The sequence below is a fragment of the Camelus bactrianus genome, chromosome 15 (assembly GCF_048773025.1).
Source record: "Camelus bactrianus isolate YW-2024 breed Bactrian camel chromosome 15, ASM4877302v1, whole genome shotgun sequence".
NCBI lineage: Eukaryota > Metazoa > Chordata > Mammalia > Artiodactyla > Camelidae > Camelus > Camelus bactrianus.
The window spans coordinates 60,903,003-60,924,402 of NC_133553.1; the positions used below are offsets into that span (position 1 = coordinate 60,903,003).

Sequence of the window (21,400 nt, forward strand, 5' to 3'; positions counted from 1 at the left end):
AGCTCTTGTCACTACCCTGACTTCTACATGGGGCAGATTCTATTAAATAGTCTAATCAGAGGTGAGACAAGACAGCCTCTGGGTTCCTTCTCAGGGGGTGCCTGCTCATTTCAACCCATATTGGTCCAAAATGAATATCCACATTCTCCTAGCTTGCAAGATCATCCAATGCTAGGTCAGTGTGAACCCTTAATGTATATTGCTTACATACCACTTTCAGTAAAGCTGCTGTGGGTTTTGCACACGTGTGTACAGGAAAAAAAAAAAAAAAGATGAAGCGATGAAACTGCAGATCCCTGGGCCCGTTGTCAAAGAGAAAAAGCCTTGATGCTAGCGACAGGAACTAAACCCAGCCTTTTTAGTTCTTTTAAAGTGAAGGTGGGTTTGAGCAGAGAAAATCCTACTGTGCTGAATGATTCCACTGGGGGAGAGGTGGAGACTTTGGAATATAAATGAAAGCTAGTGAGTTGGAGAATTAAGTTTCTCCCTCATCGTGTATTATGGGTTTCATGTGTGATGAGCATGCGTGTTTCCAGATTAACCCCAGCCTGCCAGGGCCTGTTTAATGGTATTATTATTAATAGTGTCTCTGATCCCAGCTTGCGTTTGTTATACCTGTAGGAGGGGGGACATCTGTTCTGGTTGGTGGTGGGGCCCCGCTAAGGCACACGGGGAGATATTGGGAGGGAAGCAGGTGGGCTCTCAGCCCGGAGACTTGGGAAGCACTTGTCACGGGGGCTAGGAGACGGGGTGGGGGGGCGGTGTTGGGGGAGAATGTTGGGTGTAAAGGAGGAAAAGTCTGCAGAGGAGTGGATAATTCTTACGATTATTCTGGGTCCAGGTCAAAAACAGCTAGTTTTGAATTGGAATGTGAAGGAGAACTGGGTGAGAGTAAACGTGGAGGGAAGCAAGAGGATAGGAGACGCTTTTTTGAGACAGTGAGAGGAAGAGGGAGAGAGAGGTGGAGAAAGAAAGGCTTGGGGAGGGTATTTGTGGCAGAGAGGGTGACAGGGTAGGAGGAGGAGGGGGTTCTGTGGGTCCTGCGCGCCCCCACCCTGCCCCCTCTCATTTCCGCGGGGGCTGGCGCAGGAGAAGGGCGGACGGGAGCAGCGAAGACTCAAAGGCCCTGGGATCATTCTCTCCTTCTGGTCAGCCACTCCTTTCTTTCCTTTTTACTTCCTTTGTCTTTTCTTCCTTCCTTTACCTCTGCATTCACAAGTTTCAGTGGAGTTTAGCCCCAGTGCTGGAAGTGCCTTTCTGACTTTGGGCAAGTCTCTCAGTGCCCAGCCCCGGCCATCCTTCACCTGCACGGTGGGCACGAGTCACGTGCGCCCTGCAATACTCCATCCTCCAGCACGTGCACACCAGGGGAAGGGAACGGCAAGGACACATTCTTTGTGTTGTTAAACACTGTGTGTGTGAGTTTGTGAGAGTTATTCTTTGAAAAACAGAACTAGATGAAATTAAATGTATTTCGAAATGTGTTATAAAACAGCAGAAGTTGATAGTTCTCCTTCCTTCCTGATCACTTCTTTGTCACCTGGTGTTTTGGAGGCAGAGCAGGGAAAGGTGTGAGTTCTAATCCCTTCTCTGGGGTGCAGGGCTCAGGGAGGATCTTCTACCTTCTGAAAAAAGAGGCCAAGTGGGTTTTTATTCTGAGTAATATAAGAACATTACAGGTTATTACTCCACACTGCTCTACTTCAGAAATAATATACCCCAAACCATACCATCCTTTAAAGAACCATCTCTTCTTGTTTCTTCCACTGAGGGGCTGGATGTCTGGTCATAAGGTGTGTAAAGGAGGGTGGGTTAAATTTAACCAACTGACCAACCAACCAACCAAAGTAAAGGAATATGGAGATGTTGTGTGTGTTTTGAAATGCATCTAGCGTTGTGTGAACGTGAGGTGTTCCACGAATACATTCTGACTCTCATCCAGGAGGGGAGGGGTGCCCTGCCCCCTACCCAGGCACTGCAGAAGTTCCAGGTGGTGGAGAGGCTGACAGGATCTCTCTGCACACTTAGACAAGGGCGGGATGTCCCTTTGCTCACTGGAGCAGATGGCTCTGTACAAGCTCTCTAGGACAGCCCATGGCCTGGTTTCCAGCTCAGATCACTGAACCGGAAACACGCCTGTCCACAGAGATGTTCACCTTAGACGGCAGTCAGCTGTCTTTTCGCCTTTCACATCTCTCCTCCTTTCTAATGTTCTGCCCTTGAAATGAGGCTTCTGAGTTGCCTGGTCTTTGAAGCAGATGGACTGGTGGGTGCCTGGACTCTCCGAGCAGTAGGCTTTCTGCCTTGTGTGTGTGTGTGTGTGTGTGTGTGTGTGTGTGTGTGTGTGTGAACAGCTTTAGCTGTAGAACGGCTGTCGCCGTGTCCTCCAGCAGTTTGCGTGACAACGTGAAGTAAGGATGGCAGAGGCTGTGGGAATGTCTGCCCGGCAGTGGGCCTGGCTGAGAAGTGCTACGATCTCTCAGACACGTCAACATTTCGGACTGTGGGAGCCATGTTTACAAGCACCTTTTCACAAATAAGAAGACTTTTTACGTTAGAGGGAGGTCAGTGATCGAGAAGCTGTGCTCATTTTGAGCATGAAGATGTTTCCCTGACGTGAAAAAGCTGTTGGGATCCTTGCTTTTCTGCCTCCGTCCCTCCCTCCCTCCTGCCCTCCCTCCATCCCACCTGCAGGCCCTGACTGCAAATCCCCTTGTAATTATCCCCAACACTGAAGCCTGGAAGGCTCACCTTCCACAACAGGGGATATTAGAAGGGCTAAATGTCTCCCGCCGCACAGGGAGAAATGTTCCTTTGTTTGAGGAGGAAGCGTGCTCATCCAAAGATTATGTTCTCCTGTGACTGTGCCATGATCGGAAGGGAGAGAGATTTTCACATTCCCCGTGACCGACTGTTGTGGAAAACTCTGTAATATCAGGGTTTAGGTTGGCGAGGTAGGAGTCGCGGAAGATTTTGAGGTGGTCTCTTCGCCACTGGAAGGCAATATAGCCATTTTCCAGGATTAGAGAGGCTGGAGAAGGAAGACCAGCTGTTTAGAGGGTTCTGTCATGTTGTGTGTGATGCCTCTGGTCTTCGGAAATCCTCCTCTGCCTCAGTGGGATGGGTGATCTGGGTAAACCAGTCCTTGGGGAGAGAGATGGCACAGGTAACCTAGCTTGTCCCCAGTTCAGCGTCCCGTGTGGACACTGCTCACCTCAAGTCGTGTCTACCCACCGGGGGCCTCAGTGTTGGGATGGAAACACCCACTGGTACTGTGTGCTTAGGTATGTGTACTTACGTAGCCTGAAAGGAGTACCTTTAATCTGAGGCTTTTAAAATACAGCAAAATGATGAGTGAAAAGGGACTAAACGTACACTTTGATGTAGATTTAACATTTTACCCATAAGTAAATTAATAAGTAAATCATTGGCAAATTACAAATGAGTTACAACTGGAGTGTAACTTGGTTGTCAGGTACAAAGCCCACCTCGCCGGAGTTTTGGTAAGATGTTCTCCAGGAGGGTCTGAGCTAAATCTACTCTCTTGGCAGTTCAGTGTCCATGGATTTGTTCCTGGGTCCTGCGAGGTTCTCTGGGTGAGAATGCTGCCTGCTTGGCAGTGTAGGGAGAGGAGGGGTTAATAGACTTCTGGGGCTTTATATCAGGGGTAAGAGTCTCCTTAGGGTTCGAGGCTGCCTGGAAACCTCTCTCCCACTTCCCAGTGAAGCTGTTGTGTGGCTCTCACTTCGATAGTCCTGACTGCAAAGGAGCTGTCTGACCCAGGGCTGGACTTGGCAGGGCCGTGCTTTTCAAATGTTTCAGACAGACGCTATAATGCTGTCTTATCCAATAAGGTGGTCACGTGTGGCCATTGACTACTTGGAATGGAGCTCATCTAAATTGGGATTTGCTGGAAGTATGGAATATACCCCAGATTTTGAAGACTTCATATGAAAAAAAATGTAAAATATTTCATTAACAATTTTTAACATTGATTACTTGTTGAAATGATGTTTATATCGGGTTAAGTAATATCTGTTGATAAAACTGGTTTTACCTTTTCTTTTTACTTTTTAAAGTGTGGCCACTAAAAAATTTAAAAAGACACGTGTGGCTCGCATTTGTGCTTGCGTTATATTTCCCTGGACCAGTTCGGCTAGAAGGTGATACGCTGTCAGGGCCAGGCAGAGGAAAGAACAGTGGACCAGGTGTCCCAAGAGCTGATTTCAGTCTTGCTTCTGCACTAATGTGCAGTATGTCACCTTGAACAAGCCATCTAACCATTCTGCACCTTAGATCTTTGTTGAAGAGACTGCTCAGAGGCTTTGGTAGCTAAGAAAGAAAGTGTTAGAGAATTACACAGTCACAAGATGCTAATTGTCTTATTTTCATTCATAAAGCTACTTTGGGGATGTCGAGGGGTGCAGGCAGCCACTCCCTCCTGATTCTTGGGAGAATATGCTAAGGGCACCTTCTGTCTGCACCAGGATCACTCTTTGATGGAAGAATGTGGAACAGGCAGGGCGAAAGTTCTGCACATTGTGGCAAAGTGGATGATAATTAAGACTTTCTAGTCAAACCGAAATTTCCTAAAAAAAAATACAGTTCTTATGAAACAGACTGACAGACTGTAGAATTCTTATCCTTAATGCCTCCACCCCACCTTATGAAGTCAGTGTTATTTCCAGCCATGCTAGACTCAGTCAGAAAATTACCAACGTCAGTATTTGGATCCAGTGGGTGCACAGTAAAATATAACAGAATGATCTGTTGACCAGGGAAACTCAGAGCTTTCTGTGTGTCTGAAACCCTGGGAAACATCCTCTCCTGTAGTCCCTGCTGGGAAGGAATCAGAACTCTTATGGTGTTTATCTAATTTAGACTGTGTCTATTTAATTTAGATTGTGTCTTTCTAATTTATATTATGAACCCTCTCTACTGAAATTGAGTCTCCCTTAATGTTCTGTATGGTGTCTAGTGTGTTTTCTGTGCTCAGATAATGCAAACAATAAGAAACATCTTAGATTCTTGATGTGTTTTTTGTTAATGTCAGAATTCTTTGGAGGCAAATCTCCTTAAGGAGTTTTGAACTTTTAATTTAAGTCTGTATGTCTCCCAGACATTTTAGGAAAAAGTGAAAACTTCAGGGACTCACTATTTATAAGCATCTTGATGATTGGTGGATGATAGAATATTTTCATTTAAAAAATTAAGCTATGTGACATTGTATAGACATGGTTTTATGCTATGCTATTTTTTAACCTACCTATACTATATAATTACAAAGTTTCCACACTGAGCATTTCTGTCTTCTGGTAGATAAAACATAGGTCCCACCAGTTGGCAGGCATTTCCATTCCTGTGAGTGCACAGAAAGACCTTCAGGTTACATTTCGAGCCATTGTTTGTTTCCCATTGTTTCTTTCTTCCAGTGGGATGTGTAAGAACAGGCTTGGGCCCTGGGGTCTACCAGTATTAGAATCTGCATGTAACTTGGTGGCTTTGGGCAAATTATTTCGTCTCCTTGGGCCTCAGTTTCCTTACCCTACTTTAGAATAAATTATATCCATTTCACTTAGTTGTTGGGGGATTAAATTAGATCACCTCCATACAGTGCTTAGAACTTAGTGATAGACTTTATCATAAAAAGCTAAGTTAAAAGGGTGCATTTAATGTTTTGCAAATTCATAGATTATGCTAGATTGCAACTACTCAGGACTTGTTCCCCCCAAGGATAAATATTTTTCTGTTAATGTTTAATACCTCTGTAAAATACTTACTTATGCATTTATGATTTCCAGGCCTGTTTTCCAGATGGTCACTTGAAGATAATCAGAGCCCAGTTGCTCTCTGTCGAGGCTGCTGTGTATTCTTGTCAGGGTAACTAAACTAGGAGAATGCTGTCTACTCATGCTATTTACTACAATATCCCCCAGTCGAAACAGGAGGCCCAGTGCCCAGATCATCCCTTCAAGAATCAGTAAGCACCAGTGTGTACCAGGCATGGAGAAGGGTTCAAAGACCTTAGGCGGTCCCTGTCCTCAAAGCATTTGACATCTAACGGGTGAGTCAGGGCACATAAATACACAGGGCAGCATCAAGGCCAAAACAATCACCATGTGCTTATTGGATCCCCTCTGTGTGCAAAGGCATATGTTAATGGCTTGTGATTGGCAGAGCAGTAAGGGATACAGGACTCAGGGAAGAGAGGGTTTGCTGAGTGCTGAGGGAGTCAGGAAAGGGTTTTTTTGTTTGTTTGTTTTTTGTTTTTTGTTTTTTGGATATGTGGTTCGGAATTCTTACTGAGTCCCACCTCTTGAGATTTGGATTCAGCAGGTTTGGGGTGGGACCTGAGATTCAGCATTTCTGACAAGCTCACAGGTAAAGCTGCTGCAGCTGGTCTTGTGGGCCACACTGGAGTTGGGAGGCTAAGGGATGAGCTGGACCTAGCTCTGGGAGGAGGGGAGAGCAGGGCACCCAAGGAGGAAGTGCCCAGTTTGGCCCGTGTATTTCTGGCCTTTACCTTTCTCATACCCTTTACCTGGGGTCCCCCCCACCATCGCGGTTGGCTGATGTCCTTGGGGTTTTGCCAAATGGTGAAGCAACGTGTTGCATCTCCTCTTGGTTCAGAAAGAAAATTCCCACCTTGGCTATAGTGGCTTTGTGACACTGCCTTCTCTTTCTCCAAATATTTGCATTTGAATACTAACTCTGCCTCTCCACACTCATCCTCCCGTCCACCCCCCAGCTCTTATTTTGGCAGCAATGAAGTTGCTGGGCTTCCTATTTGAAATAACTTTAAAAAGGCTTAAAGACAAATAATCCCACAAATTACAATTACTGGTATTTACCCAAGTAAAACCCAGTATCCTGTTGCTTTGTTGACAGCAGGGCCCAGCCAACTGTTGGGTTACCAGGGGCTGGTGGAGTTAAAAAGAGGAGCTGGTTGAGTTGCCTCACCATGGGAGGAGAGAGGCATGCACAATCAGATATTTAACACTCCTCAGCAATTATGGGAGGTTTTATTCTCTCCCTGGCAGGGAACATTGCCCTTGACTGCAGTGTTTCAAGTTTGCCTCCAATGCTATCTGATAGAAGTGCTTTTATCCCCTGAAGATACAGTGCAAAATACAAATCATCATTGGTTTTATCTCAGCTGGAGCTGCTGCTCCTCCAAATACGTTTACTCTGTGCAACTGCCCATCAGACCCATTTTTCATCCTTCATCCCGCTTCTTTACGATGGCTGGGTTTAAGGCCTTTCTTCTGTTCTTTGTTCCTTTAGCTCAGCGAAGTAAACAGCAGGATTGATCTTACACTGCATTTTGGTATTGTTCCAAGTGCTCATCAATAGACACGGCTGGGAATGCACTGACTGGAAAGGAAGGGCAGATGGAAATGCACTTCTTGTTCTTTGTGCCTTTTAGTGTGCAGCGGCATGTCCCTAATCTGAGGCTGCTACCCTGGCTGCTGATCGACATGCAAATTCATCATCGAATGATGACTTCCATGTTCGTTCTAAGGGAAGTCTTTAAAGGTATCAGGGAAGAAAAGGGAAAGAGAAAAAAGAAAAGGTAATAGACAGGAGCTTTTCTTCACTACCTCTCGTCCTCAGGTCATCACGGCATCTTGGGAAAGAGGCGGGGGAGAAGTAAGCTGTTAGGTTGTTTCTTTGTGCATCTGTTCACAGGTATACCAAGGGAAATGCTCTGCCAGGCGATTTGAGTGAGTGATGACTTAGAATCAGTGATGGTGGCCTAAACATGAGAAAAAGTATTGCAAAGAATGGTAGGCTGTTCATGGTTATTTTCTTTTGCTTTGTTATTTCTCCTCAGTTGTTTCAGGGAAAAATCCTAATGGACTATTCTCTATATTTTTGTTTTCTTTAAAGGAAAGCAACAATATTTTGACTTGTAACTTTTTTTTGAAAGATGTGTAGCTAACTTGAATTGGAGGCTGAAAGGTGCTGCTTATATGGGCCACACACTGTCCTTTTATACAGGAAGACAGTAAAAGTTGGCCACATAGATCTTTGGATCTGTTTTCTTAAAGGCCAATTTGTTATTATACTGCCTTTAGATAGTTTTGAGAGATGACAGGTTGGAGGGGGAGTTTATGAAAATAATAGTAATGCTCTTGTTTTGAATACTGCTCAACAGCAAGACTTACCCTATTGCTTATCAGAGGGTTGGCACGGAGACTGGCTGACCTTACACTGATGGTATGGATACCATCTTTTCTCTTGTAAGAGGGCCTCAGTTTTTAAGGCAATTAGGCAATCCTGTATTCTCCATGCGTTAGCTTTAAGGAAACGTGGTTTCCCTTTTATTTCTATTAATAGTTATGTCACAAGAGCTATTTCTTCTGTGAAGCTTCTCTTCAACACCGGTGTGCATACCTTCCCCTACAGTGTCCCACCTAGTCCCACTATGACACTGTGACAGTAGCCATTCCCTCTTTTGTTCTGGAAATGTGCTACGTTCATGTTTTGTCATACACATAGTGTCTACTTCCAGTTATCCAGGTTTGCACTGACCAGTTTGTAGATTGTGTTTATTTTGTTTGTTTAGTGGGGGGAGGTATTTAGGTTTATTCATTGATTTATTCTTAGAGGAGGTACTGGGGATTGAACCCAGGACCTCATGCATGCTAAGCATGTGCTCTACCACTTGAGCTATATCCTCCCTAGATTGTGTTTATTTTGAACACACTTGTAAAAAATATTAAAATTACCATGAATCTGTAGATTTCTCTTGTTTGAAACTATATAGGTACCAAGTTGTGTACTGTAACATAACAACATCCAGTGAAATGGACAATGCACATCACTGGCAGCCAGTTGTGCAACATGTAAGAATGCAGTGTTAGTGAACAGCTGAATGTTTAAATATAATGAAGTTACCCAATAATTGAAGGCATTGGAATGGAAAAAACTCTACATCATACTTAACATACCACAAAAACTTTAAAATATGGAACGATGTATAAAAGGCTAGAATATAAAATGAAAACCTAACAAATTAAATTACACATATCAGGGAAATGTAAATGCTTTAAGGTTTAAAAAAAAAGATGAATTAAGTTTGTTTTTTTTTTTTTTTTTGCATCCTCAGTGAATCCATGACACTGTTTTTAAAAAATGGGAAAACCATGGAAAAGATCTTACTATAACAACCCTGATAAGGCAATGCTGGCTTAGATCCATTGGCAATGGGCAGAAAAGAATGTATCTGTCAGACAAGGAGAACGTTTCTTTGAAGCTCTCAGAATAGAAGGTATCTGTGATTCATCTTTTACTGGTTAAACAATATTAAACAGAGGTAGGGGATTTAAGACTGGCACTCGAGACCCTTAGCAACAGTGACACAGCAGGTGGATGGCAGATACCTTCTCCAGGAGGGAGGGACTTGTTGGCACAGGTGAGATCCTCCTGGTACGTTCTGATCTACTGCCGGCTGACCTCTTTAAGAAATGTGGATGGTTTTTGTGCAAATACGTTTACTTATGTAAATGAATTCACATTTAGTTTAGACATCAGTTTACATTAAAACCACTTTAAACCGTATATTAACCAGTTATTTTGAAATGTATGTTTTGAGTTATATATGACCTTCCTCAAATACTGCAGCTCTCTGGGAAGTAGCTGTTTATGTGTTTGCCTGTGAGCTTCTGGAGGAAAGAGATCCTTTTTTTTAAATTCCACTTTGTTTTCCTAGTCCATAGCACAGAGCAAGTGCTCATAAATGTTTATTGAATGAATGTTTGAATGAATAAATAAATAGATGAATTAAGATCTCTTTGCTTAGCTGACCTTGGCCAAAGGTATTTATCACAGAGCTAGGAAGGAGATCAGGAATTCAGCCTTCTGCCTCCAACTTCTGAAAATTCTAGGCATCCGTGTTGTCCTCCCAACCACTGGAGTGGTGGGATTGTTTGGGGATTCCTGGTTCACCCTTCGTCTGCTTTCTCTGGAAACTGCCTGTGCTCTAGGTCTTTGTTGAAAGGAACTAGGAATTGGCATATTCAGAGCCCAAGCTGGTGGATAGCAGGACAAAACACAACGAGTTCCTGTGGCTGTAGCTGCATCAGCTTAATGGTGTACAGTAGAATGAAGGTCCAGAGGCCTCTGCTGATGGGGTCCCAGGAACCACCCCAAGCCTGGAACCACTCATTATGTTCAGCTCACACTTCCCTGCCTCCCACTTCTACTCTGTTTCCTGCACTCAGATTTCAGGAGATATCTATATTTCTAATCAGGGTTGTGCCCTCCTACCCGCTCCCAGCCCTGTACCTTTAACTGAACTAATTAAATATTTCTTGAAATCTAACTTTGTTCAGGTTTCCAAATCAAGCATCTGGGTGGTCTCAACAATCAAATACGAAAATCCTCTGTTTCTTAGGTCCCCCCACAGAGGGGCTCTACTCAAGGGAAAAAAACCCCTGTTCCCTGGATTTACTCTCTGCTACTTCCCACATCATCTAAAGGGAAATGGTTTTTGTAAAGCTGCAGCTTAGAAAATAATTTCTCTTCTGTATTAGGAAATAAGATGGGAGGGGCAGATTAGCTAGGAAACTCAAGAAGCGTTACATTTTTAGATCTGGAAAGCAACAGAGAGGCTCCCGCTTTTTTAGTCTCTAAAAGCCCTTGTCCTGGCTCTTGGAATGGTCGCTCTTCTCGTTCAGTGTTGCAGAATGACTTGGTTCCTCTGGTCTGGAAAGTACTGTTGTCAGGGACCACATAGCATGAGCAGACATTAAGCCATGGGTGGAAACAGTACATGGCCACGTCCAGGGGAGAATATAGCCAGGTGATTAATGCAAAGCCCTGACTTGGACAAACTCTTTTTTCTATTGGTAGCACTACTTTCATAAACCTGGCCAAGAGCATGTTCACTTGGGCTGGTTGATTTTGTGAGTTTAATGGCCCCCATATAGCTCTCTCTCCTGTGTGGCTTAGAGTACAGACTAAGCTGCTGTACCAAAGAGACTCAACTATAGAGGATTAACCGTGGTAGAAATTTACTTCTCTCTGATACAACAGTCAGTGCTCCAGGGTTTGGTAGGGTGCCTTTGCCATCCTTGATCCGTGGTTTCTGTCTTGGTCCATTTCCCGTTAGGGGGAAGCGGGGAGGGGGAACAGCGAGGAGAGCGCATGCTCTTTTTTCTCAAGGGTGCACCCCGGCCTTAGGATGTCTTGCATCTGCACACCTGTCATTAGCAGATCGTAGTAACGTGGCCACCCTCAGTTGCAAGAATGTCTGGGAAATGTGCTGTTTTGCTAGGTAGCCATGGACCCAGCTAAAACTCCAGAGTTTTATTATTAAATAAAAAAGGATACTGACAGTTAACTAGCAGTATCCATCACATTCCTTTAACCCAGTCCTCCCCCGTAGCCCACATACTCCAAATTCAGCAGGGAAATGTAAACCCTTTCCCGGGAGGACACGGGGAACTGAGCTGGAGATACGGCAAATCAGTAGAAATCTATAGAAATCTGTATAAAAAAAGACAATTCAGAGTATTGGTTGTGAGTGGTCTCTCTACCTTCTTTGTGTTATCAGCCTACCAGTCACAGACCCTGGTGGGCATCTAAGGCTCCCACCAGTTGCTATGTGAGCATCCTCTAATGTCTTGGATGCAGTCACCCCACCTCTGCTTGAATCTGCAGTCTAAGGGTTTATTCTGTGCTTCCAAGTATAAAGATTTACACTGTAAGAATAATTTTGAAAACAGGGTAGAAAAATCCTATTTTACTAAGTTATCTGCCATGCTCATGGCATTCAATAAATAAGTGAGCAAGAACACAAGAAAATTAAAAAATTTTACTTTTCTTTATATATCATAAGATTTGGGCATAAAATATAGATGGTTGGTTTACACATGAAATTATCGTATATGGCATATACTGGATGTGAAGGATCTAAAACTACCTGGAAGATTGGGCTGGAACAGTCCTTCCACTTCCAGTAAAATTACCTTAGATTCTTCAGAAAAATATTTTTTATTTAAAATTTATAATTTTAAAAGGACCTGTTGATTTCTCGTGGTGTGGTTTCTCGTTTCTCCAAATCTCCCTGGTATCCTGTCTACACAGCATGTGTTATTCTCTTTCTTAAAGTATACAGGTAACCCCTGCTTTTGAAAAGTTTGCTTTATACCACTTCGCTTTTACAAAAGATCTGCATTAGTATCTGTTTTTGTTAACCAAAAGAAATCCTATGAGGAATTTTGCTTTTACAAAGACAGGCTTAAAGGGGAAGTAGCGTTCAGCGTGTGTTTTGCAGTAAGTCGTTATACAGGCAGGGCACCCCGAGCAGTGAGAGAGGCCCCGCCCAGCTCCTTCCCGGGAACCACACTCAGCATCACAGCCTCCAGCCACCTTAGCTTTGAACTGTGTCTGTGAGCATCTGTGCTTTATCTCGATTTATTTTGTGCATTCGTTAGCAAGATGTGCCCCTAAGGTAATTGCGTCTTTACCCATTTCAGCTTACGAAAGGTTTCATAGGAACACACTACTTTCAGGTAGCAAGGGAAACCTATAGTTTGTCTTTTTTTTTTTTTTTAATGTATACGTATCTCTTTTATTGACTAAATCTCCTCGAGGACAGTACCCACTTACAATTCTTCTCTGTGCCCCCCAGCAACCAAACACTAACCCTTCAGAACAGCAGGTACACAATAAATACTTATTGGATGGATGGATAAAGTAAGCACTCGCGAGATTTAGGCTCAATTCAGGCCACTGCTCAAAAGTCACCTCCTCAGAGAGGCCTTCCCTGACCAGCCTGTCTAGAATAGTGTGTGTAAGCCCTTACACTGGGCTGATTTTCTTCATGGTACTTACCGCTGCCCAGCATGACTTTCTTCTGTGAGTTTAATTGTTAATGTTTGTCTTTGCTCCTGAGACAACACTCCATGAGGTCTCTTTTTTGTTCACAGCTGAATTCTCAGCCTTTATTTAGAACAGCGACTGGTTCAATAAATACTTACTGAAAAAATGAATGAATGGTTATAATGATAGAAGGATAATTTTACTAATCAGAATTACTTTGGGTGGTTTTATATGTGCATTAAGAAAAAAGACTTTGATCAGCCACTTGGAATGGGACTTGAAACACGAAAGAATCTTCTTATATAGTTGAACTGCCTTATAAAGAGGGCAGTTCTGTTGTTAAGGCTCAATATTTGCTGATAACAGAATGAGTTGGGTAATACAAGTCCAGGAGTATAAGCTGGGGCATAGTTGAATTTTTCTGCATCTAAGAAGCTTGGAGCTCTTGAGAGTGATCTGGAAGGATAAAGGATTAACTGGGGAGGCTGCCACTGAGTCACCAAAGAGGGGAAAGAGAGAAGCCCTATTATGATATGACTGAGGAGGAATTTGGGGAAAATAAAACATTTAGAATACCATGTGCAACCTTACGTAGCATTCTCATGATGTCTCTGTGATCTTCAGAAGACAAACAAACAAATAAAAAGACAAAACCAAAAAAACTCAAAATTACAAATATCCCCGATGTGAGGAATTACTGTATTTTTATTGGAGACTAGTAAGTGGGCTGAGTCCAACTTCTGGATATGTGTGAATTCGAGGAAGTTACTACCCCTGGCTAAGGGAAGGGGAGACATCTAACAGTTGTCTGGGCTACAGGGAACTTACTGTAAAGGGAGACAGTCCATCATGTGTGTATCCTCCTTCCCCTATCATACTGTGAATTTCTTAGAGTCAGGGCCAACTTTCTTTGAAGATTTCACAAGGAAATAAGTATAGTAGTCTGTGAATAATGATCACTAAGTCAGTGCTAACTGCATCAGTCAGCTACTGCTACATAACAACCAATCACCAAATCTTTGTGGCATTCACAGTAAGCATATATCTCTCACATATCTGCAGTGAGCTAGATCACTGATCTAGGCTGAACTTGAATGGGTAACTCTGCTTCCATTTGTAGGTCCAGCTGGGCTTGGCTTCACACTGGCATGGGCTCTTGTCTGTTCATGTGGATTTAGTTTGGAATTCAGGCTGAAGAGATAGCTTCTACTTGAAGGGAATCTCTTTTAATTGTGATGGCAGAGTCACAAGAAGACAAGCAGAACATAAGATGCCTGGTAATGATTAGACTGGAACCTGGCAAACTCTCAATTTTGTCCGTATTTCATTGGCAAAAATGTCACAAGCTAAGGCCCAGGTCAGGGAATGGCCTTCGCTTTGTGTAGGATGAACATCAAAGATGGTGTATACAGGAGGGGTGAAAAATCGGAATCAGCAGTTCAGTCTACGACATTAATTGACTGACTGACCAGTCATCACTCGATGATGCTGAGTGGCTGAGCCGGACAGGGAGTCCCTTTCCAACATGTTGGTGTGACTGTGATTTGAGGGCCTTTGAAGGGAGTTCTTTTATTTTTCCTCTTTGCAAAAGGAGCTATTAAAGTTAAAAACCTAATTTTTGTAATAGAATGCACACAACAGTACACATATTGACTTATGTTTTCAGTCAATATCAAGATTTATTGTCCCCAGAGTTAAATAAATCGTGATATTGACCCCATCATAAGCCAATATCTGCCTAATGCATTTTTTTAAAAGTATTTTGTATTCATTATATTAAGAGGACACGAGCAATCACTCAGTGTTACTTTGTTTTCCGTTTCCTGCTCTTTCTCCTTTGTTATTTTTTCATCTGTCTATCCTGGTAATTAGCTCAGGGTTAACATGAGAGTGACCGAAATGGTGTGCCATGCAGGAAGGATGGCCAGCAGCGGACACCGCCCCACTGTAGAAAGAGGGGCTTTGTTTCCATAGAGAACTCTGCCTTCTTTGGTTCCTGGTGGTAGAAATGAATTCTGTTTTCTTTGGCAGTTGTTTTTCCCTGGGTTCCTCTCCTCTGTGATAGTCTTATGTACAATTCCTTCGGGTCAGTGGGGGAACTGGGGGTGAGAGATGAGGCCGGAAAGGATAATAAGTCAAGGGTCCTTCAATTGTCCTTGAATTGGTTTTTCTGGCTTTCTTTCTGTGCTGCTTTATTCCCGATTTCTTTGTCTTTTTCTTTTCTTTCTATTTTGTAGCTGGCATTTACATTTTCTGGAGCAGTGTAAAAAATATATTTCTTTAATACTGAATTCTATTTATCTCCATAAATTGGTTAGGGTATATGATCTAAAGGACTCAGCTGTTTTTAAAATAGGTTTATTCCTTTCCTTGAAGATTATTTCCACACAGTATAGACAAGTTAGAAGGAGACTCATTTTGTAGACCTCAGTGAGAGCTCCACATTTTGCAGGGAATCATTTCAGATGTGGAGTTTTTGAACAAAGAAATTAAATTTATATGTATCACCTAAATTATTTCGAATTCATGGTGCGGCAAAGAGTTCAGATCCTAATCAAATATGTAGTTTGCATGGGAGCTACCACCCTTCTCAATAAAAACGTGGCAGTTCTGTTTGCAGTGTTGACTGGGGCAGGGGAGGGGGGCTGCTTTTGTGGGAATTTACCCTGGTTGTTTGCAGTTGGGCTTGTGTTAAATGGGCAGTTTTACCACAGTCAAAATTTTCGAGAGGTACTTGAGAGAAGAGCTTTTTAAACAGTTCTCATCCCTTATAAATAACAGAAGGACCCCCTCCCAGAGAATCTTTAAAAGAAAATTAATTCTATAGTTGCCCTCTTGTCTTTCTTTCCATCCATCCATCAAAATGCTGCGTTGGTCCAGGTGCCCTATGGCAACCTCCCTCCTTCATGAACTGTTCATTCCTGGCTCTTCCTGCTCTGCTTCTCCATCCTCATCCAGACCCCCACAGAGTGTATGTCCTGTGTCAACCTCATCAGTGCTTGACTTAACTCAGGGTTGGTTTTACTTTCCTGTTTTGGATGTCAACTTTATCTCTATACTAGATTGCATACAAGGAGACCAAAGATAGAGTTTTTCACTTCTTTAAAAATGGGAGCTGGAAAGGTGACGACGATCATTGCAGCTAACATTTATTCTTGCTCACTATGTACCAGGGACTCTTCTGAGTCCATTAGACAGAGTAACTCGTTTAATCCTTACAACAACCCCAGCAGCTCGATGCAGTTATCCTTCCTATCTTATGTAGGAAATTAGGCACAGAGAAGCAGCATGCTAACGTATGGGGTAGACTGGCATTCCAAGCCAGGTTATCGATCTCAGAAGTCTATGCTCTTAATGGCAGTCTCAGTCTCTTTCATGCTTGTTAGACGGGGCCATGGATTTCTTGCTTGAACACGGAGAAGACTAAAATGAAGTCCTTTTATTTCTTGTCCTTTTGAGGGATGGGATGCCGTACAGGATGAAGTGGGCTGGCAGTAAAGAGCAAGGCCCAAGGGTCTTTTCTAAGATTTCTTCCAGTGCAGCCCTCACCTGACTGACTTACAGCTCAGAGGCGATGGCTCAGGCATTTCAGAGGCTTTAAATCGGGAGGTGGGAGTGGGCTTTCGCCCCAGAGCTGCTGCAGTGTGAGCCCCCGTGCAGGAAGGCTGCATCCTGGTTCCTGCTGGGCCACTCCCTAGCTTGCAAGGCAAAAGGCTTTGCCAAAGAGGACGTAGCCTTTCCCAGCCTGGCCTGTGCCCCCCAGAATCAGCTCTGTATCTGGGCTGGTGGAGCATATATCCTAATCTGTACCATCTCGAATCCCATCTGGGCTGGGAGTGGCCCCTCTCCTTACAGAACAATGGGTGCTCTGGGTACCACTTAGTGCACACGAGGCAGCTTTCAGTCTACATCGCATTTCCACATTAGATTTATGCCACAACTGCTGTTTTTTTTTCTCCTTTCACAAAATTCAGGTAACATCATTTGGTCATGCCTATTGCTGCCGCTGGGGCTGAACACACATCTCTTATTTGGTCTCCTGGAAGGTATCAATTTCACTGGTGAACCTGTGAAGGTAAGAGGTAGGACGGGGCAGAGGAGAAAAGCGGTGGAAACATACGTGGGCCACAGTGAGCCCTTATGTGAACTTTCTCCTTGGCTCCCGGTTCTGAGAAGTGCTGCTCTCGCAGCCCTCTCCTCTCCTGCCTGCTCCAGTGGTCCTGTACACCAAGCTGGTGAGGTCGGGTGTCTGATGGCTGCCGATGAATCAGCTGGGTCATGTTTACAGCTGGCAGGCAGATGTTTCCCTGTCTTAGTTTCAAAACAAGCCGGGCTAGAGAGATTGGCCTGGGACATTCTCAACATCCCCCCATCCCAAATGGCAAATTATCCCTCGTTCAGAACACACCAAATCTCGACTGTCACCTTCATCTTCTAGGATTATGAGCTGTAACTGTTCAGGAGGATGGTGGGAGCCATGGGAATGTGCTCTGCTGATCAACCATTGGTCTTTGGTTTCAATTTAACTTCTGGTGAGAATGGAACCTCTCGATTCTGGCATGTTTTGTTTTGTTTAGTTTTGTTTCTTGGTCGAGTGAGAAGGGGCTTGGCAAAGACAGTCCTTCAGGCAGTGTTTTAAGATGGAACAACTTTCATACCCCCTTGTCTGATTGGCTTCATCTGCTTTTCTTTTCACATTTAGTTTAAATTTCTAGGGTTTGGGTTGGGGCTTTTGAGCATCTCCCCCTCCTTTCCAGCCCCACTTCAGGAGTGGAATCTTTTTCTTGTCACTCATTTCTCATGATCACATTTACCTCGTAAAGAATGATAAGTATTCCTAATTGAGACACACGTTGATTCTAGAATTCAACTTTCAAGGTTAATCTCTGCACTGAGTTCAGTCCTCCTGGGAGCTCCTCTGCAGCTTTTTAACCATCCAGTGCCTTTCATGGTGATTTTCAGGAGAGGCAAAGCAGGATGCCTGGAGATAGGAGGGGAGAGCTGTAGCAGAGTACCTCCCCACAGTGTCCGATAGCTCCTTGCGATTCCACTGGCTGGGCACACGGGCAGGGTTCACTGTTTTATTGAGTGAGCTTTAGGGGTGGAGGCAGGTGGGAGGCCTGAGACATTTCAGATGAAACCTGTGTGGCTGAGAGTAACATAGAGGAGGCAGCTAGATTGGATCTTGCTTGAAATACTGCTATTTCCCCCATCCTGGAGGTTGTTTCTGTGTAAAACTTAGAGTAAATGGAATGAGAGCTTCCTGAGCTCGACTGTGTGTGGTAAGCATTGTGCTGGGTCAGGTGGGAGACGCAGAACAAGTATTAGAATGAACTACATGAAATTGCTACTCTTGGACCATTTTCATCTACAAAGGTGTCAATTTTGTATTATTCACCCTAATTAAAAGAACCTCCATTGTGCAGCAAACATTTATTCAACAAAATAAAGCGGTTCAAATTCCCCAACACACTACCTGGCATATAGTAATTGCTCAATAAATGGTAACTATTTTGAAAATATGTTGCCACCAAGGGCAGTGATTATAGGTTGGAAGTGTACAGTAACCATTCAGTCAACTTTAATCCAGTGCCTAAATGTGATGCTTCTTCTGTCTGGATTGACAGGTCAGGTGATCTAGGAACTCATTTTTATTCACCACCCTCCTTTAGACCATCCAGTTACTTGAAGAAATCCCCAGCCTGGCTCGGCAGTGGGGATGGTCTCTGCTCCACCCCATTGCAGTGGAACAGTACTGCACATCTGGGTTAAACTCGAGTGTTTTTTCAGGTCGGCTTGTAATCCAGGCTTTTGAGGACTATTAACTTTGTCTCTAATTTGTGAAATCTTCATTTTTCCCTGAGTTTTAATCCGTAAATGTTTTCATATACACTGCGGTGTTGGAATTATAAACCCAATTTGATGGAGATGACAAATTGCAGCTTAGGCTGATTATATCTGGTGTAACAGCTGGAAAAAGAAAGCCAGAAACACGAGAGAGGCCAATGAAAAGCTTTCTTTGGCACAAAGACACATATTGTCATAATGTTTCCCCCAAATTGAATTGCCTTAAAAAAAAAAAAAAGAACTGTAGGACTATTTGAAGAAACACAAATATTTTTTAAAAAGTTAAAATAAGCCCTTTTTTGTGAGAGAGTGTTTTCAGTACCATCAGTTTTCAGCCTTCAGAGTTTTTCAAGGAGTAGTTCATTCACTGAGGGGGCTTTAACTTTCAGGGTTCTGAGAAGCAATTTCCAAAAACGCGCCATAGACTTTCCACTCTCTTCATAGGCATTTTTCTGTATAGAATCAAATTTAGACTCAAGGGGACTTCTTATGAACCACCTGGTATAAGTGATAAGCCATGGCCCTCAAAGTCATTATCCGCCCTGTGTTTTTAAACCTCCAGCAAAAACAATAAGAGGTCCTCAAGGGACACCCTTCTGGACTCATGAGATGCTGGGGAGTATAGTGGCAGTGACAGACCAGTGCTCGTGTCTGCTTCACCCGTCAGTGTGGTCAAGGGTGGCTTCTCCAGGAAGGTGACCTTCGAGCAGATCCTGCATGAAGAGACTTTGAACCTGAGAAAGAAATGAGTGGTGGTATGTTTGGGGTAAAAAAGGCCAGAGTGGCTGGAGCTTAGGGAATAAAGAGGGAGTGGGAGTGGTAGGGGGTGAAGTGAGGAAGTGGACAGAGCGGGGCTTAGTCTTACAGAGCCTCTGAGGGAGGCTAAGGGTGTGAGCTGTGTCCTGGCTCCTGTGCCACTAACTGTATGACCTTTATCTGTAAGGAAGTGGGGACGTGGGGGGAGAGAGATATAGCTCAGTGGTAGAGCGCATGCTTAGCACACACAAGGTCCAGGTTCAATTCCCTGTACTTCTGGTAAAAAATAAATAGGAAATAAAGAAAAGGGGGATGTAACAGTCCAACCTTGTACAGTTTAATTTTTCTCCCAGCTTTATTGAGATATGATTGACAAATAAAAATTGTACATGTCTAGATTGTACAACATGATTTTTTTAAGGTATACAACATGATGATTTAATATACACATTGTGAAATGATTACCACAGTCAAACTAATTAACACATCCATCACCTCACGTAGTTGCCATTTTTTTGCGTGTGTGGTGAGAACACTTAAGATCTACTCTCTTAGCTGATTTCAGGGCTACAGTACAGCATTGTTACTATAATCACCATGCTGTACATTAGGTCCCCAGAGCTTACTCATCTTCTAACTGGAAGTTTGTACCCTTTGACCAAGCTCTTCCCATTTCCCCCCACCCCCCAGCCCTTGGCAATTCTGCATTCTGGTTCTACGAGTTCAGCTTTTTTAGATTCCACATAGAAGTGCTGTCATACAGTATTTGTCTTTCTGTGTCTAGCTTAACATACCACATTTGCTTTATCTGTTCATCTGTCAACAGATGCTGGACAGTTGTTTTAGGATAAATGATATAATATGTCCAAAGTGCTTAGACCTGTGCCCTTTTTTATATAATAAGTTTCGATAAATTGTAGATATTGTTGTTATTAATATTATTGGCAGATATGGGAGGATTTTAGTGGGAGAGTGATACGGTCTGATTGCACTTCAGAAAATGTCACCCTGTGTGCCTCTTGGAGGCTGTAGAGAGACGAGAGGAGGCAGGAGACCTGGGCAGGAGACCGGAGGCTGCTGTGATATCCAGCGGAGAGGTGGGGATGGAATGGACGGGAAAGTAGGAGGAGGGGAGAGATGGTTAGATTTGAGATATTTATTGGGATATAACCAGCCAGTCTTGCTGGTAGGTAGGATGTGGGATGCGAGAGAAACAAAGATTTGAGATAGTGCTTAACTTTTAGCCTGAGCAGTCACTCAAGGTTGCTGTAATTTACCAGCCGGGGAACACTTTGAGGAAGAAGTAGTGGAATTACCCTATTTAATACCAAAATAGCTGGCTGGTTTTGAGAAAGACAGTTAATTCAGTAAAAAGCAGGCAAACACATGTGTCTGGTGCAGCTGCTGCGTTTCTGATACTGTGCCAGGTGCTCTCTGAATTGGGAGACTCCTCACAGGAGCCTCTGTGTTGTTACTGTTTCCATCTGTTCAGAAGGGGAAACTGTGTCCCAGAGAAGGTAATTGGCTGGCCTGGGTCACCTGGAAAGTAAGTGTCGGAACCAAAGGAACTCAAATCCCATCCACCATGCCACAGGCTTCTTAAATCAAATCACTCAACCTTGTGTGTGATGGGGATGGTAAGTGGGGAGGGGGCAATGGGTGCACCTGTAACAGTAAATAAATAAATAAATAAATAAATAAATAAATAGATAGATAGATAGATAGATAGATAGATAGATAGATAAATGGTTGGTACAATTTCTCACTTTTTTAGCAACGGTTATAACCTTGGTTAGAATAGGGCAAGCTATCTGATGATGTTGGGTGCTTTTTTGACTTGCCCTCGAGGCTTTCTGTTCAATATTTCATAGGATTGCATTGGTATCTTTGAGTGTTAAAAAAAAATGATATGAAACCATCTGAACACTCAGACTCTTTTCAGAAGGTCAATCAGTTTCCTTTTTGA

General features: G+C 43.4%; 1 long non-coding RNA gene across 1 annotated transcript in view; it reads left to right on the plus strand.

The window, feature by feature from the left end:
* Positions 1 to 21,400, plus strand: part of LOC141573336 (uncharacterized) — a 388,243-nt gene that overhangs the window by 97,386 nt on the left and 269,457 nt on the right. The gene's annotated exons all lie outside the window — the stretch shown is intronic.